The sequence below is a fragment of the Triturus cristatus genome, unplaced genomic scaffold (genome assembly GCF_964204655.1).
Source record: "Triturus cristatus unplaced genomic scaffold, aTriCri1.1 SCAFFOLD_1065, whole genome shotgun sequence".
NCBI lineage: Eukaryota > Metazoa > Chordata > Amphibia > Caudata > Salamandridae > Triturus > Triturus cristatus.
Window position 1 is genome coordinate 35,001 of NW_028188186.1, and position 10,000 is coordinate 45,000.

Genomic DNA, 10,000 nt, shown 5'->3' on the forward strand with positions numbered 1-10,000 from the left:
GGAGACCGCCTGGGAATACCAGGTGCTGTAGGCTTTTTGGTATTTTTTTTCTTTCGCTTTAGGTGAATGAGGGTGGTTTGTCTCGTTTCCTAGGCTAGCCCTGAAGACGAATGAGTAAAGCCAAGAGCTCCAAAGTCAGAAGTGCTAGGGCCTACGGCCATACCACCCTGAAAGCACCTGATCTCGTCTGATCTCAGAAGTTAAGCAGGGTCGGGCCTGGTTAGTACCTGGATGGGAGACCGCCTGGGAATACCAGGTGCTGTAGGCTTTTTGGTATTTTTTTTCTTTCGCTTTAGGTGAATGAGGGTGGTTTGTCTCGTTTCCTAGGCTAGCCCTGAAGACGAATGAGTAAAGCCAAGAGCTCCAAAGTCAGAAGTGCTAGGGCCTACGGCCATACCACCCTGAAAGCACCTGATCTCGTCTGATCTCAGAAGTTAAGCAGGGTCGGGCCTGGTTAGTACCTGGATGGGAGACCGCCTGGGAATACCAGGTGCTGTAGGCTTTTTGGTATTTTTTTTCTTTCGCTTTAGGTGAATGAGGGTGGTTTGTCTCGTTTCCTAGGCTAGCCCTGAAGACGAATGAGTAAAGCCAAGAGCTCCAAAGTCAGAAGTGCTAGGGCCTACGGCCATACCACCCTGAAAGCACCTGATCTCGTCTGATCTCAGAAGTTAAGCAGGGTCGGGCCTGGTTAGTACCTGGATGGGAGACCGCCTGGGAATACCAGGTGTTGTAGGCTTTTTGGTATTTTTTTTCTTTCGCTTTAGGTGAATGAGGGTGGTTTGTCTCGTTTCCTAGGCTAGCCCTGAAGACGAATGAGTAAAGCCAAGAGCTCCAAAGTCAGAAGTGCTAGGGCCTACTGCCATACCACCCTGAAAGCACCTGATCTCGTCTGATCTCAGAAGTTAAGCAGGGTCGGGCCTGGTTAGTACCTGGATGGGAGACCGCCTGGGAATACCAGGTGCTGTAGGCTTTTTGGTATTTTTTTTCTTTCGCTTTAGGTGAATGAGGGTGGTTTGTCTCGTTTCCTAGGCTAGCCCTGAAGACGAATGAGTAAAGCCAAGAGCTCCAAAGTCAGAAGTGCTAGGGCCTACGGCCATACCACCCTGAAAGCACCTGATCTCGTCTGATCTCAGAAGTTAAGCAGGGTCGGGCCTGGTTAGTACCTGGATGGGAGACCGCCTGGGAATACCAGGTGCTGTAGGCTTTTTGGTATTTTTTTTCTTTCGCTTTAGGTGAATGAGGGTGGTTTGTCTCGTTTCCTAGGCTAGCCCTGAAGACGAATGAGTAAAGCCAAGAGCTCCAAAGTCAGAAGTGCTAGGGCCTACGGCCATACCACCCTGAAAGCACCTGATCTCGTCTGATCTCAGAAGTTAAGCAGGGTCGGGCCTGGTTAGTACCTGGATGGGAGACCGCCTGGGAATACCAGGTGCTGTAGGCTTTTTGGTATTTTTTTTCTTTCGCTTTAGGTGAATGAGGGTGGTTTGTCTCGTTTCCTAGGCTAGCCCTGAAGACGAATGAGTAAAGCCAAGAGCTCCAAAGTCAGAAGTGCTAGGGCCTACGGCCATACCACCCTGAAAGCACCTGATCTCGTCTGATCTCAGAAGTTAAGCAGGGTCGGGCCTGGTTAGTACCTGGATGGGAGACCGCCTGGGAATACCAGGTGCTGTAGGCTTTTTGGTATTTTTTTTCTTTCGCTTTAGGTGAATGAGGGTGGTTTGTCTCGTTTCCTAGGCTAGCCCTGAAGACGAATGAGTAAAGCCAAGAGCTCCAAAGTCAGAAGTGCTAGGGCCTACGGCCATACCACCCTGAAAGCACCTGATCTCGTCTGATCTCAGAAGTTAAGCAGGGTCGGGCCTGGTTAGTACCTGGATGGGAGACCGCCTGGGAATACCAGGTGCTGTAGGCTTTTTGGTATTTTTTTTCTTTCGCTTTAGGTGAATGAGGGTGGTTTGTCTCGTTTCCTAGGCTAGCCCTGAAGACGAATGAGTAAAGCCAAGAGCTCCAAAGTCAGAAGTGCTAGGGCCTACGGCCATACCACCCTGAAAGCACCTGATCTCGTCTGATCTCAGAAGTTAAGCAGGGTCGGGCCTGGTTAGTACCTGGATGGGAGACCGCCTGGGAATACCAGGTGCTGTAGGCTTTTTGGTATTTTTTTTCTTTCGCTTTAGGTGAATGAGGGTGGTTTGTCTCGTTTCCTAGGCTAGCCCTGAAGACGAATGAGTAAAGCCAAGAGCTCCAAAGTCAGAAGTGCTAGGGCCTACGGCCATACCACCCTGAAAGCACCTGATCTCGTCTGATCTCAGAAGTTAAGCAGGGTCGGGCCTGGTTAGTACCTGGATGGGAGACCGCCTGGGAATACCAGGTGCTGTAGGCTTTTTGGTATTTTTTTTCTTTCGCTTTAGGTGAATGAGGGTGGTTTGTCTCGTTTCCTAGGCTAGCCCTGAAGACGAATGAGTAAAGCCAAGAGCTCCAAAGTCAGAAGTGCTAGGGCCTACGGCCATACCACCCTGAAAGCACCTGATCTCGTCTGATCTCAGAAGTTAAGCAGGGTCGGGCCTGGTTAGTACCTGGATGGGAGACCGCCTGGGAATACCAGGTGCTGTAGGCTTTTTGGTATTTTTTTTCTTTCGCTTTAGGTGAATGAGGGTGGTTTGTCTCGTTTCCTAGGCTAGCCCTGAAGACGAATGAGTAAAGCCAAGAGCTCCAAAGTCAGAAGTGCTAGGGCCTACGGCCATACCACCCTGAAAGCACCTGATCTCGTCTGATCTCAGAAGTTAAGCAGGGTCGGGCCTGGTTAGTACCTGGATGGGAGACCGCCTGGGAATACCAGGTGCTGTAGGCTTTTTGGTATTTTTTTTCTTTCGCTTTAGGTGAATGAGGGTGGTTTGTCTCGTTTCCTAGGCTAGCCCTGAAGACGAATGAGTAAAGCCAAGAGCTCCAAAGTCAGAAGTGCTAGGGCCTACGGCCATACCACCCTGAAAGCACCTGATCTCGTCTGATCTCAGAAGTTAAGCAGGGTCGGGCCTGGTTAGTACCTGGATGGGAGACCGCCTGGGAATACCAGGTGCTGTAGGCTTTTTGGTATTTTTTTTCTTTCGCTTTAGGTGAATGAGGGTGGTTTGTCTCGTTTCCTAGGCTAGCCCTGAAGACGAATGAGTAAAGCCAAGAGCTCCAAAGTCAGAAGTGCTAGGGCCTACGGCCATACCACCCTGAAAGCACCTGATCTCGTCTGATCTCAGAAGTTAAGCAGGGTCGGGCCTGGTTAGTACCTGGATGGGAGACCGCCTGGGAATACCAGGTGCTGTAGGCTTTTTGGTATTTTTTTTCTTTCGCTTTAGGTGAATGAGGGTGGTTTGTCTCGTTTCCTAGGCTAGCCCTGAAGACGAATGAGTAAAGCCAAGAGCTCCAAAGTCAGAAGTGCTAGGGCCTACGGCCATACCACCCTGAAAGCACCTGATCTCGTCTGATCTCAGAAGTTAAGCAGGGTCGGGCCTGGTTAGTACCTGGATGGGAGACCGCCTGGGAATACCAGGTGCTGTAGGCTTTTTGGTATTTTTTTTCTTTCGCTTTAGGTGAATGAGGGTGGTTTGTCTCGTTTCCTAGGCTAGCCCTGAAGACGAATGAGTAAAGCCAAGAGCTCCAAAGTCAGAAGTGCTAGGGCCTACGGCCATACCACCCTGAAAGCACCTGATCTCGTCTGATCTCAGAAGTTAAGCAGGGTCGGGCCTGGTTAGTACCTGGATGGGAGACCGCCTGGGAATACCAGGTGCTGTAGGCTTTTTGGTATTTTTTTTCTTTCGCTTTAGGTGAATGAGGGTGGTTTGTCTCGTTTCCTAGGCTAGCCCTGAAGACGAATGAGTAAAGCCAAGAGCTCCAAAGTCAGAAGTGCTAGGGCCTACGGCCATACCACCCTGAAAGCACCTGATCTCGTCTGATCTCAGAAGTTAAGCAGGGTCGGGCCTGGTTAGTACCTGGATGGGAGACCGCCTGGGAATACCAGGTGCTGTAGGCTTTTTGGTATTTTTTTTCTTTCGCTTTAGGTGAATGAGGGTGGTTTGTCTCGTTTCCTAGGCTAGCCCTGAAGACGAATGAGTAAAGCCAAGAGCTCCAAAGTCAGAAGTGCTAGGGCCTACGGCCATACCACCCTGAAAGCACCTGATCTCGTCTGATCTCAGAAGTTAAGCAGGGTCGGGCCTGGTTAGTACCTGGATGGGAGACCGCCTGGGAATACCAGGTGCTGTAGGCTTTTTGGTATTTTTTTTCTTTCGCTTTAGGTGAATGAGGGTGGTTTGTCTCGTTTCCTAGGCTAGCCCTGAAGACGAATGAGTAAAGCCAAGAGCTCCAAAGTCAGAAGTGCTAGGGCCTACGGCCATACCACCCTGAAAGCACCTGATCTCGTCTGATCTCAGAAGTTAAGCAGGGTCGGGCCTGGTTAGTACCTGGATGGGAGACCGCCTGGGAATACCAGGTGCTGTAGGCTTTTTGGTATTTTTTTTCTTTCGCTTTAGGTGAATGAGGGTGGTTTGTCTCGTTTCCTAGGCTAGCCCTGAAGACGAATGAGTAAAGCCAAGAGCTCCAAAGTCAGAAGTGCTAGGGCCTACGGCCATACCACCCTGAAAGCACCTGATCTCGTCTGATCTCAGAAGTTAAGCAGGGTCGGGCCTGGTTAGTACCTGGATGGGAGACCGCCTGGGAATACCAGGTGCTGTAGGCTTTTTGGTATTTTTTTTCTTTCGCTTTAGGTGAATGAGGGTGGTTTGTCTCGTTTCCTAGGCTAGCCCTGAAGACGAATGAGTAAAGCCAAGAGCTCCAAAGTCAGAAGTGCTAGGGCCTACGGCCATACCACCCTGAAAGCACCTGATCTCGTCTGATCTCAGAAGTTAAGCAGGGTCGGGCCTGGTTAGTACCTGGATGGGAGACCGCCTGGGAATACCAGGTGCTGTAGGCTTTTTGGTATTTTTTTTCTTTCGCTTTAGGTGAATGAGGGTGGTTTGTCTCGTTTCCTAGGCTAGCCCTGAAGACGAATGAGTAAAGCCAAGAGCTCCAAAGTCAGAAGTGCTAGGGCCTACGGCCATACCACCCTGAAAGCACCTGATCTCGTCTGATCTCAGAAGTTAAGCAGGGTCGGGCCTGGTTAGTACCTGGATGGGAGACCGCCTGGGAATACCAGGTGCTGTAGGCTTTTTGGTATTTTTTTTCTTTCGCTTTAGGTGAATGAGGGTGGTTTGTCTCGTTTCCTAGGCTAGCCCTGAAGACGAATGAGTAAAGCCAAGAGCTCCAAAGTCAGAAGTGCTAGGGCCTACGGCCATACCACCCTGAAAGCACCTGATCTCGTCTGATCTCAGAAGTTAAGCAGGGTCGGGCCTGGTTAGTACCTGGATGGGAGACCGCCTGGGAATACCAGGTGCTGTAGGCTTTTTGGTATTTTTTTTCTTTCGCTTTAGGTGAATGAGGGTGGTTTGTCTCGTTTCCTAGGCTAGCCCTGAAGACGAATGAGTAAAGCCAAGAGCTCCAAAGTCAGAAGTGCTAGGGCCTACGGCCATACCACCCTGAAAGCACCTGATCTCGTCTGATCTCAGAAGTTAAGCAGGGTCGGGCCTGGTTAGTACCTGGATGGGAGACCGCCTGGGAATACCAGGTGCTGTAGGCTTTTTGGTATTTTTTTTCTTTCGCTTTAGGTGAATGAGGGTGGTTTGTCTCGTTTCCTAGGCTAGCCCTGAAGACGAATGAGTAAAGCCAAGAGCTCCAAAGTCAGAAGTGCTAGGGCCTACGGCCATACCACCCTGAAAGCACCTGATCTCGTCTGATCTCAGAAGTTAAGCAGGGTCGGGCCTGGTTAGTACCTGGATGGGAGACCGCCTGGGAATACCAGGTGCTGTAGGCTTTTTGGTATTTTTTTTCTTTCGCTTTAGGTGAATGAGGGTGGTTTGTCTCGTTTCCTAGGCTAGCCCTGAAGACGAATGAGTAAAGCCAAGAGCTCCAAAGTCAGAAGTGCTAGGGCCTACGGCCATACCACCCTGAAAGCACCTGATCTCGTCTGATCTCAGAAGTTAAGCAGGGTCGGGCCTGGTTAGTACCTGGATGGGAGACCGCCTGGGAATACCAGGTGCTGTAGGCTTTTTGGTATTTTTTTTCTTTCGCTTTAGGTGAATGAGGGTGGTTTGTCTCGTTTCCTAGGCTAGCCCTGAAGACGAATGAGTAAAGCCAAGAGCTCCAAAGTCAGAAGTGCTAGGGCCTACGGCCATACCACCCTGAAAGCACCTGATCTCGTCTGATCTCAGAAGTTAAGCAGGGTCGGGCCTGGTTAGTACCTGGATGGGAGACCGCCTGGGAATACCAGGTGCTGTAGGCTTTTTGGTATTTTTTTTCTTTCGCTTTAGGTGAATGAGGGTGGTTTGTCTCGTTTCCTAGGCTAGCCCTGAAGACGAATGAGTAAAGCCAAGAGCTCCAAAGTCAGAAGTGCTAGGGCCTACGGCCATACCACCCTGAAAGCACCTGATCTCGTCTGATCTCAGAAGTTAAGCAGGGTCGGGCCTGGTTAGTACCTGGATGGGAGACCGCCTGGGAATACCAGGTGCTGTAGGCTTTTTGGTATTTTTTTTCTTTCGCTTTAGGTGAATGAGGGTGGTTTGTCTCGTTTCCTAGGCTAGCCCTGAAGACGAATGAGTAAAGCCAAGAGCTCCAAAGTCAGAAGTGCTAGGGCCTACGGCCATACCACCCTGAAAGCACCTGATCTCGTCTGATCTCAGAAGTTAAGCAGGGTCGGGCCTGGTTAGTACCTGGATGGGAGACCGCCTGGGAATACCAGGTGCTGTAGGCTTTTTGGTATTTTTTTTCTTTCGCTTTAGGTGAATGAGGGTGGTTTGTCTCGTTTCCTAGGCTAGCCCTGAAGACGAATGAGTAAAGCCAAGAGCTCCAAAGTCAGAAGTGCTAGGGCCTACGGCCATACCACCCTGAAAGCACCTGATCTCGTCTGATCTCAGAAGTTAAGCAGGGTCGGGCCTGGTTAGTACCTGGATGGGAGACCGCCTGGGAATACCAGGTGCTGTAGGCTTTTTGGTATTTTTTTTCTTTCGCTTTAGGTGAATGAGGGTGGTTTGTCTCGTTTCCTAGGCTAGCCCTGAAGACGAATGAGTAAAGCCAAGAGCTCCAAAGTCAGAAGTGCTAGGGCCTACGGCCATACCACCCTGAAAGCACCTGATCTCGTCTGATCTCAGAAGTTAAGCAGGGTCGGGCCTGGTTAGTACCTGGATGGGAGACCGCCTGGGAATACCAGGTGCTGTAGGCTTTTTGGTATTTTTTTTCTTTCGCTTTAGGTGAATGAGGGTGGTTTGTCTCGTTTCCTAGGCTAGCCCTGAAGACGAATGAGTAAAGCCAAGAGCTCCAAAGTCAGAAGTGCTAGGGCCTACGGCCATACCACCCTGAAAGCACCTGATCTCGTCTGATCTCAGAAGTTAAGCAGGGTCGGGCCTGGTTAGTACCTGGATGGGAGACCGCCTGGGAATACCAGGTGCTGTAGGCTTTTTGGTATTTTTTTTCTTTCGCTTTAGGTGAATGAGGGTGGTTTGTCTCGTTTCCTAGGCTAGCCCTGAAGACGAATGAGTAAAGCCAAGAGCTCCAAAGTCAGAAGTGCTAGGGCCTACGGCCATACCACCCTGAAAGCACCTGATCTCGTCTGATCTCAGAAGTTAAGCAGGGTCGGGCCTGGTTAGTACCTGGATGGGAGACCGCCTGGGAATACCAGGTGCTGTAGGCTTTTTGGTATTTTTTTTCTTTCGCTTTAGGTGAATGAGGGTGGTTTGTCTCGTTTCCTAGGCTAGCCCTGAAGACGAATGAGTAAAGCCAAGAGCTCCAAAGTCAGAAGTGCTAGGGCCTACGGCCATACCACCCTGAAAGCACCTGATCTCGTCTGATCTCAGAAGTTAAGCAGGGTCGGGCCTGGTTAGTACCTGGATGGGAGACCGCCTGGGAATACCAGGTGCTGTAGGCTTTTTGGTATTTTTTTTCTTTCGCTTTAGGTGAATGAGGGTGGTTTGTCTCGTTTCCTAGGCTAGCCCTGAAGACGAATGAGTAAAGCCAAGAGCTCCAAAGTCAGAAGTGCTAGGGCCTACGGCCATACCACCCTGAAAGCACCTGATCTCGTCTGATCTCAGAAGTTAAGCAGGGTCGGGCCTGGTTAGTACCTGGATGGGAGACCGCCTGGGAATACCAGGTGCTGTAGGCTTTTTGGTATTTTTTTTCTTTCGCTTTAGGTGAATGAGGGTGGTTTGTCTCGTTTCCTAGGCTAGCCCTGAAGACGAATGAGTAAAGCCAAGAGCTCCAAAGTCAGAAGTGCTAGGGCCTACGGCCATACCACCCTGAAAGCACCTGATCTCGTCTGATCTCAGAAGTTAAGCAGGGTCGGGCCTGGTTAGTACCTGGATGGGAGACCGCCTGGGAATACCAGGTGCTGTAGGCTTTTTGGTATTTTTTTTCTTTCGCTTTAGGTGAATGAGGGTGGTTTGTCTCGTTTCCTAGGCTAGCCCTGAAGACGAATGAGTAAAGCCAAGAGCTCCAAAGTCAGAAGTGCTAGGGCCTACGGCCATACCACCCTGAAAGCACCTGATCTCGTCTGATCTCAGAAGTTAAGCAGGGTCGGGCCTGGTTAGTACCTGGATGGGAGACCGCCTGGGAATACCAGGTGCTGTAGGCTTTTTGGTATTTTTTTTCTTTCGCTTTAGGTGAATGAGGGTGGTTTGTCTCGTTTCCTAGGCTAGCCCTGAAGACGAATGAGTAAAGCCAAGAGCTCCAAAGTCAGAAGTGCTAGGGCCTACGGCCATACCACCCTGAAAGCACCTGATCTCGTCTGATCTCAGAAGTTAAGCAGGGTCGGGCCTGGTTAGTACCTGGATGGGAGACCGCCTGGGAATACCAGGTGCTGTAGGCTTTTTGGTATTTTTTTTCTTTCGCTTTAGGTGAATGAGGGTGGTTTGTCTCGTTTCCTAGGCTAGCCCTGAAGACGAATGAGTAAAGCCAAGAGCTCCAAAGTCAGAAGTGCTAGGGCCTACGGCCATACCACCCTGAAAGCACCTTCTCGTCTGATCTCAGAAGTTAAGCAGGGTCGGGCCTGGTTAGTACCTGGATGGGAGACCGCCTGGGAATACCAGGTGCTGTAGGCTTTTTGGTATTTTTTTTCTTTCGCTTTAGGTGAATGAGGGTGGTTTGTCTCGTTTCCTAGGCTAGCCCTGAAGACGAATGAGTAAAGCCAAGAGCTCCAAAGTCAGAAGTGCTAGGGCCTACGGCCATACCACCCTGAAAGCACCTGATCTCGTCTGATCTCAGAAGTTAAGCAGGGTCGGGCCTGGTTAGTACCTGGATGGGAGACCGCCTGGGAATACCAGGTGCTGTAGGCTTTTTGGTATTTTTTTTCTTTCGCTTTAGGTGAATGAGGGTGGTTTGTCTCGTTTCCTAGGCTAGCCCTGAAGACGAATGAGTAAAGCCAAGAGCTCCAAAGTCAGAAGTGCTAGGGCCTACGGCCATACCACCCTGAAAGCACCTGATCTCGTCTGATCTCAGAAGTTAAGCAGGGTCGGGCCTGGTTAGTACCTGGATGGGAGACCGCCTGGGAATACCAGGTGCTGTAGGCTTTTTGGTATTTTTTTTCTTTCGCTTTAGGTGAATGAGGGTGGTTTGTCTCGTTTCCTAGGCTAGCCCTGAAGACGAATGAGTAAAGCCAAGAGCTCCAAAGTCAGAAGTGCTAGGGCCTACGGCCATACCACCCTGAAAGCACCTGATCTCGTCTGATCTCAGAAGTTAAGCAGGGTCGGGCCTGGTTAGTACCTGGATGGGAGACCGCCTGGGAATACCAGGTGCTGTAGGCTTTTTGGTATTTTTTTTCTTTCGCTTTAGGTGAATGAGGGTGGTTTGTCTCGTTTCCTAGGCTAGCCCTGAAGACGAATGAGTAAAGCCAAGAGCTCCAAAGTCAGAAGTGCTAGGGCCTACGGCCATACCACCCTGAAAG

General features: G+C 50.4%; 44 non-coding genes across 44 annotated transcripts in view; all 44 read left to right on the forward strand.

Annotated features, from left to right (window-relative positions):
- The window catches only part of LOC146769403 (5S ribosomal RNA), a 119-nt gene extending 85 nt beyond the window's left edge, over positions 1-34 (forward strand). The window contains exon 1 of the ribosomal RNA XR_014976239.1: positions 1-34. This exon is cut by the window's left edge and continues 85 nt beyond it. This is a non-coding gene — a ribosomal RNA (5S ribosomal RNA).
- Positions 35-149: 115 nt separating this feature from the next.
- LOC146769404 (5S ribosomal RNA) lies at positions 150-268 on the forward strand. Its single transcript, XR_014976240.1, has one exon. It is a non-coding gene; the product is annotated as a 5S ribosomal RNA (ribosomal RNA).
- A 115-nt stretch (positions 269-383) lies between these two features.
- On the forward strand, positions 384-502 carry LOC146769405 (5S ribosomal RNA). The gene has a single exon (XR_014976241.1). It is a non-coding gene; the product is annotated as a 5S ribosomal RNA (ribosomal RNA).
- A 115-nt stretch (positions 503-617) lies between these two features.
- On the forward strand, positions 618-736 carry LOC146769406 (5S ribosomal RNA). Its single transcript, XR_014976299.1, has one exon. It is a non-coding gene; the product is annotated as a 5S ribosomal RNA (ribosomal RNA).
- Positions 737-851: 115 nt separating this feature from the next.
- LOC146769407 (5S ribosomal RNA) lies at positions 852-970 on the forward strand. The gene has a single exon (XR_014976307.1). It is a non-coding gene; the product is annotated as a 5S ribosomal RNA (ribosomal RNA).
- Positions 971-1,085: 115 nt separating this feature from the next.
- LOC146769408 (5S ribosomal RNA) lies at positions 1,086-1,204 on the forward strand. The gene has a single exon (XR_014976243.1). It is a non-coding gene; the product is annotated as a 5S ribosomal RNA (ribosomal RNA).
- A 115-nt stretch (positions 1,205-1,319) lies between these two features.
- On the forward strand, positions 1,320-1,438 carry LOC146769409 (5S ribosomal RNA). The gene has a single exon (XR_014976244.1). It is a non-coding gene; the product is annotated as a 5S ribosomal RNA (ribosomal RNA).
- A 115-nt stretch (positions 1,439-1,553) lies between these two features.
- LOC146769410 (5S ribosomal RNA) lies at positions 1,554-1,672 on the forward strand. Its single transcript, XR_014976245.1, has one exon. It is a non-coding gene; the product is annotated as a 5S ribosomal RNA (ribosomal RNA).
- A 115-nt stretch (positions 1,673-1,787) lies between these two features.
- On the forward strand, positions 1,788-1,906 carry LOC146769411 (5S ribosomal RNA). The gene has a single exon (XR_014976246.1). It is a non-coding gene; the product is annotated as a 5S ribosomal RNA (ribosomal RNA).
- A 115-nt stretch (positions 1,907-2,021) lies between these two features.
- Positions 2,022-2,140, forward strand: LOC146769412 (5S ribosomal RNA). Its single transcript, XR_014976247.1, has one exon. It is a non-coding gene; the product is annotated as a 5S ribosomal RNA (ribosomal RNA).
- A 115-nt stretch (positions 2,141-2,255) lies between these two features.
- On the forward strand, positions 2,256-2,374 carry LOC146769413 (5S ribosomal RNA). Its single transcript, XR_014976248.1, has one exon. It is a non-coding gene; the product is annotated as a 5S ribosomal RNA (ribosomal RNA).
- A 115-nt stretch (positions 2,375-2,489) lies between these two features.
- LOC146769414 (5S ribosomal RNA) lies at positions 2,490-2,608 on the forward strand. Its single transcript, XR_014976249.1, has one exon. It is a non-coding gene; the product is annotated as a 5S ribosomal RNA (ribosomal RNA).
- Positions 2,609-2,723: 115 nt separating this feature from the next.
- On the forward strand, positions 2,724-2,842 carry LOC146769415 (5S ribosomal RNA). The gene has a single exon (XR_014976250.1). It is a non-coding gene; the product is annotated as a 5S ribosomal RNA (ribosomal RNA).
- Positions 2,843-2,957: 115 nt separating this feature from the next.
- On the forward strand, positions 2,958-3,076 carry LOC146769416 (5S ribosomal RNA). The gene has a single exon (XR_014976251.1). It is a non-coding gene; the product is annotated as a 5S ribosomal RNA (ribosomal RNA).
- A 115-nt stretch (positions 3,077-3,191) lies between these two features.
- On the forward strand, positions 3,192-3,310 carry LOC146769417 (5S ribosomal RNA). The gene has a single exon (XR_014976252.1). It is a non-coding gene; the product is annotated as a 5S ribosomal RNA (ribosomal RNA).
- Positions 3,311-3,425: 115 nt separating this feature from the next.
- LOC146769418 (5S ribosomal RNA) lies at positions 3,426-3,544 on the forward strand. The gene has a single exon (XR_014976254.1). It is a non-coding gene; the product is annotated as a 5S ribosomal RNA (ribosomal RNA).
- Positions 3,545-3,659: 115 nt separating this feature from the next.
- LOC146769419 (5S ribosomal RNA) lies at positions 3,660-3,778 on the forward strand. Its single transcript, XR_014976255.1, has one exon. It is a non-coding gene; the product is annotated as a 5S ribosomal RNA (ribosomal RNA).
- A 115-nt stretch (positions 3,779-3,893) lies between these two features.
- On the forward strand, positions 3,894-4,012 carry LOC146769420 (5S ribosomal RNA). The gene has a single exon (XR_014976256.1). It is a non-coding gene; the product is annotated as a 5S ribosomal RNA (ribosomal RNA).
- A 115-nt stretch (positions 4,013-4,127) lies between these two features.
- On the forward strand, positions 4,128-4,246 carry LOC146769421 (5S ribosomal RNA). Its single transcript, XR_014976257.1, has one exon. It is a non-coding gene; the product is annotated as a 5S ribosomal RNA (ribosomal RNA).
- Positions 4,247-4,361: 115 nt separating this feature from the next.
- On the forward strand, positions 4,362-4,480 carry LOC146769422 (5S ribosomal RNA). Its single transcript, XR_014976258.1, has one exon. It is a non-coding gene; the product is annotated as a 5S ribosomal RNA (ribosomal RNA).
- Positions 4,481-4,595: 115 nt separating this feature from the next.
- Positions 4,596-4,714, forward strand: LOC146769423 (5S ribosomal RNA). The gene has a single exon (XR_014976259.1). It is a non-coding gene; the product is annotated as a 5S ribosomal RNA (ribosomal RNA).
- Positions 4,715-4,829: 115 nt separating this feature from the next.
- LOC146769424 (5S ribosomal RNA) lies at positions 4,830-4,948 on the forward strand. Its single transcript, XR_014976260.1, has one exon. It is a non-coding gene; the product is annotated as a 5S ribosomal RNA (ribosomal RNA).
- A 115-nt stretch (positions 4,949-5,063) lies between these two features.
- On the forward strand, positions 5,064-5,182 carry LOC146769425 (5S ribosomal RNA). The gene has a single exon (XR_014976261.1). It is a non-coding gene; the product is annotated as a 5S ribosomal RNA (ribosomal RNA).
- Positions 5,183-5,297: 115 nt separating this feature from the next.
- LOC146769426 (5S ribosomal RNA) lies at positions 5,298-5,416 on the forward strand. The gene has a single exon (XR_014976262.1). It is a non-coding gene; the product is annotated as a 5S ribosomal RNA (ribosomal RNA).
- A 115-nt stretch (positions 5,417-5,531) lies between these two features.
- On the forward strand, positions 5,532-5,650 carry LOC146769427 (5S ribosomal RNA). The gene has a single exon (XR_014976263.1). It is a non-coding gene; the product is annotated as a 5S ribosomal RNA (ribosomal RNA).
- Positions 5,651-5,765: 115 nt separating this feature from the next.
- LOC146769428 (5S ribosomal RNA) lies at positions 5,766-5,884 on the forward strand. The gene has a single exon (XR_014976265.1). It is a non-coding gene; the product is annotated as a 5S ribosomal RNA (ribosomal RNA).
- Positions 5,885-5,999: 115 nt separating this feature from the next.
- LOC146769429 (5S ribosomal RNA) lies at positions 6,000-6,118 on the forward strand. Its single transcript, XR_014976266.1, has one exon. It is a non-coding gene; the product is annotated as a 5S ribosomal RNA (ribosomal RNA).
- A 115-nt stretch (positions 6,119-6,233) lies between these two features.
- On the forward strand, positions 6,234-6,352 carry LOC146769430 (5S ribosomal RNA). Its single transcript, XR_014976267.1, has one exon. It is a non-coding gene; the product is annotated as a 5S ribosomal RNA (ribosomal RNA).
- A 115-nt stretch (positions 6,353-6,467) lies between these two features.
- Positions 6,468-6,586, forward strand: LOC146769431 (5S ribosomal RNA). The gene has a single exon (XR_014976268.1). It is a non-coding gene; the product is annotated as a 5S ribosomal RNA (ribosomal RNA).
- Positions 6,587-6,701: 115 nt separating this feature from the next.
- Positions 6,702-6,820, forward strand: LOC146769432 (5S ribosomal RNA). The gene has a single exon (XR_014976269.1). It is a non-coding gene; the product is annotated as a 5S ribosomal RNA (ribosomal RNA).
- Positions 6,821-6,935: 115 nt separating this feature from the next.
- On the forward strand, positions 6,936-7,054 carry LOC146769433 (5S ribosomal RNA). Its single transcript, XR_014976271.1, has one exon. It is a non-coding gene; the product is annotated as a 5S ribosomal RNA (ribosomal RNA).
- A 115-nt stretch (positions 7,055-7,169) lies between these two features.
- On the forward strand, positions 7,170-7,288 carry LOC146769434 (5S ribosomal RNA). The gene has a single exon (XR_014976272.1). It is a non-coding gene; the product is annotated as a 5S ribosomal RNA (ribosomal RNA).
- Positions 7,289-7,403: 115 nt separating this feature from the next.
- LOC146769435 (5S ribosomal RNA) lies at positions 7,404-7,522 on the forward strand. Its single transcript, XR_014976273.1, has one exon. It is a non-coding gene; the product is annotated as a 5S ribosomal RNA (ribosomal RNA).
- Positions 7,523-7,637: 115 nt separating this feature from the next.
- On the forward strand, positions 7,638-7,756 carry LOC146769436 (5S ribosomal RNA). The gene has a single exon (XR_014976274.1). It is a non-coding gene; the product is annotated as a 5S ribosomal RNA (ribosomal RNA).
- A 115-nt stretch (positions 7,757-7,871) lies between these two features.
- LOC146769437 (5S ribosomal RNA) lies at positions 7,872-7,990 on the forward strand. Its single transcript, XR_014976275.1, has one exon. It is a non-coding gene; the product is annotated as a 5S ribosomal RNA (ribosomal RNA).
- A 115-nt stretch (positions 7,991-8,105) lies between these two features.
- On the forward strand, positions 8,106-8,224 carry LOC146769438 (5S ribosomal RNA). Its single transcript, XR_014976277.1, has one exon. It is a non-coding gene; the product is annotated as a 5S ribosomal RNA (ribosomal RNA).
- A 115-nt stretch (positions 8,225-8,339) lies between these two features.
- Positions 8,340-8,458, forward strand: LOC146769439 (5S ribosomal RNA). Its single transcript, XR_014976278.1, has one exon. It is a non-coding gene; the product is annotated as a 5S ribosomal RNA (ribosomal RNA).
- A 115-nt stretch (positions 8,459-8,573) lies between these two features.
- LOC146769440 (5S ribosomal RNA) lies at positions 8,574-8,692 on the forward strand. The gene has a single exon (XR_014976279.1). It is a non-coding gene; the product is annotated as a 5S ribosomal RNA (ribosomal RNA).
- A 115-nt stretch (positions 8,693-8,807) lies between these two features.
- Positions 8,808-8,926, forward strand: LOC146769441 (5S ribosomal RNA). Its single transcript, XR_014976280.1, has one exon. It is a non-coding gene; the product is annotated as a 5S ribosomal RNA (ribosomal RNA).
- Positions 8,927-9,041: 115 nt separating this feature from the next.
- LOC146769442 (5S ribosomal RNA) lies at positions 9,042-9,158 on the forward strand. Its single transcript, XR_014976315.1, has one exon. It is a non-coding gene; the product is annotated as a 5S ribosomal RNA (ribosomal RNA).
- Positions 9,159-9,273: 115 nt separating this feature from the next.
- Positions 9,274-9,392, forward strand: LOC146769443 (5S ribosomal RNA). Its single transcript, XR_014976281.1, has one exon. It is a non-coding gene; the product is annotated as a 5S ribosomal RNA (ribosomal RNA).
- Positions 9,393-9,507: 115 nt separating this feature from the next.
- Positions 9,508-9,626, forward strand: LOC146769444 (5S ribosomal RNA). The gene has a single exon (XR_014976282.1). It is a non-coding gene; the product is annotated as a 5S ribosomal RNA (ribosomal RNA).
- Positions 9,627-9,741: 115 nt separating this feature from the next.
- Positions 9,742-9,860, forward strand: LOC146769445 (5S ribosomal RNA). The gene has a single exon (XR_014976283.1). It is a non-coding gene; the product is annotated as a 5S ribosomal RNA (ribosomal RNA).
- A 115-nt stretch (positions 9,861-9,975) lies between these two features.
- Positions 9,976-10,000, forward strand: part of LOC146769446 (5S ribosomal RNA) — a 119-nt gene continuing 94 nt past the window's right edge. The window contains exon 1 of the ribosomal RNA XR_014976284.1: positions 9,976-10,000. This exon is cut by the window's right edge and continues 94 nt beyond it. This is a non-coding gene — a ribosomal RNA (5S ribosomal RNA).